This window comes from Lupinus angustifolius, chromosome LG05, assembly GCF_001865875.1.
Source record: "Lupinus angustifolius cultivar Tanjil chromosome LG05, LupAngTanjil_v1.0, whole genome shotgun sequence".
Taxonomy (NCBI): Eukaryota; Viridiplantae; Streptophyta; class Magnoliopsida; order Fabales; family Fabaceae; genus Lupinus; species Lupinus angustifolius.
Genome location: NC_032013.1, coordinates 20009354 through 20011493, shown reverse-complemented (window position 1 = coordinate 20011493; position 2140 = coordinate 20009354).

Genomic DNA, 2140 nt, shown 5'->3' with positions numbered 1-2140 from the left:
TTCCAGATTAACCATATAAATATTATTTACTCGATACCCGACAAATTTAAAATTATTAGATAATACATCACGAATGATACAACAGTTAGAATCAAAAGACACGATATTACCTTTGTCGCATAGTTGGCTTATGCTCAACAAATTATGTTCCAAACCTTCTACGTATATAACTTTGTCGATTATTGTGTGGGTTGAGTTGCCAATCCTTCCAGTGCCCAAGATTCTTCCTTTGTTGTTGTTTCCATAAGTGACGAATCCCTTTTCCTTCAACGACAAGTCTAGGAATTTCGACTTGTCCCCAGTCATACCAGCAAAATAGATACCAGTTTTGAACAGCCGCTATCAAGATACTAGTTTTGTCTGTGTTTTCGAAGGCATACCTGCAAAATAGATCATCTACTAGACTCATGTACCCAAGTTATGTTGGGTCCTTTTGTGTTAGTAATGAGGGAGCTTTTTCCCTTTCTTACCCAAGTGTAAACGTCACTGGGCATCCCATATCTCCTGATGTAACATGAATGAGATGTATGGCCATATGTGCCACAGTAATGGCAAGTAGGGACTCTATTTTTTATTTATATTATTGTATTGATGTGTTAGAGGTCTCCTATATGGTCTCTTTTTATGGGATGGGGGAACATACCCTAACCCAGTATGGTTACCAACATTCCTAGTTTTTCTAAGCAGAGTGTCTAATTGTTGTTTACTATTTGTAAGTTTTGCGAGTTTTTCATTTAGTTTAAAATTTTCGTTTTTAAACTCCTCGCAAGACTCACAAGTAGTATTTTGACATAAGTTAATTTTTGAGAAATCGCATGAAGTGCAAGAAAAAATTAGGTCCACAGTTTCATTTTCTAGTTTTAATTCGTCTAACTCTTTTTGCAATTGATTTATCTTTTGTTGGTTTAGAAAAATAATTTGTTTTCTCTCCTTGCTTACTTTTGCTAATTTTTTAAGTTCTTCATGCATTTCAACATAATCATTGTATAATATATCATATGCTGGAGAATCAGAAGAAGAGGAGGATGCATCAGAGTATACCTCATCTGAAGTATATTTGATGTCTGATCCGCAAGCCTCATTTGTTGTTGACGTTAAGCATAGCTTCACGGTCTCCTCTTCACCTGAGGTGCTTGATGTTGTTTCTTCCTCGGGTACATCCCATACAATGTATGCTTTCTTTGACTTGACTTCCCGTTGAGTGCTCTTTTCTGAATCAACCCTTTTTAAGTAAGTGGGGCACTGATACTTCATGTGTCCCGGCTTACCACATTCATGGCAAGTGAAGTGTTCCTTTGTCTTGCCTTTCCTGGTTGATTCACGCGCTTCTTTCTTCTGAAATCGTCTAAACCCTCTTTTCTTTTTCAAGAAGTTTCCAAATTTTCGCACAAGGAGAATTAGCGTTTCATCGTCAATGTCTGAATCAGAGTCATCATTGTTTATCTCTTCATTGGGTTGTGATGTTGAAGCTTTGAGAGATATTCCCTTCGTTTTGCGATCGTACTCCTCATTCATTGTCAATCGATCGAGCTCATGCTCCTGAAGCTTTCCAAAGAGATGCTCAATAGGCAGAAAACCAGATCATCTAAAATGTGCTTGTCCAGCCCTACAAAAGCATAATACTTTCAAAAGAAATAAGGACAAGAAACATAGAAGAACAAATGTTATATCAGAAGATAAAGATGATGGTTCAAATGCAGAACTCAGCATTAAGGAGCAAACACATATTTCGTTGATGGTTTCACATAATTCAAATGACAATTACGAGGTTACTAACTCTGAACCAAATGATACATTTTCATATAATAAGTTACATAACGCTTTTTGTGAATTACATGAAGAATTTATTAGACTCTATAAAGTGTGCATAAATCAGAAAAACACTATAGAACTTATTGAGGGTCAAAATAAAACTATACAAAAATATTTGGATGCTTTAAAATCCAAATCAAAAGAGAAGTGCATTGATTGTCCAAAATGTGACACTCTTGAAACTAAAATTGTTTCATTAAATCAAGAAATGAATATGTTCAAGAAGAGTACTTATAAAATGGACAATATTTTAAATACTAAAAAACATACCAATGACCGAAGAGGTCTAGGCTACACAAATAGCCGAAAAACTAATGGTATGACAAAG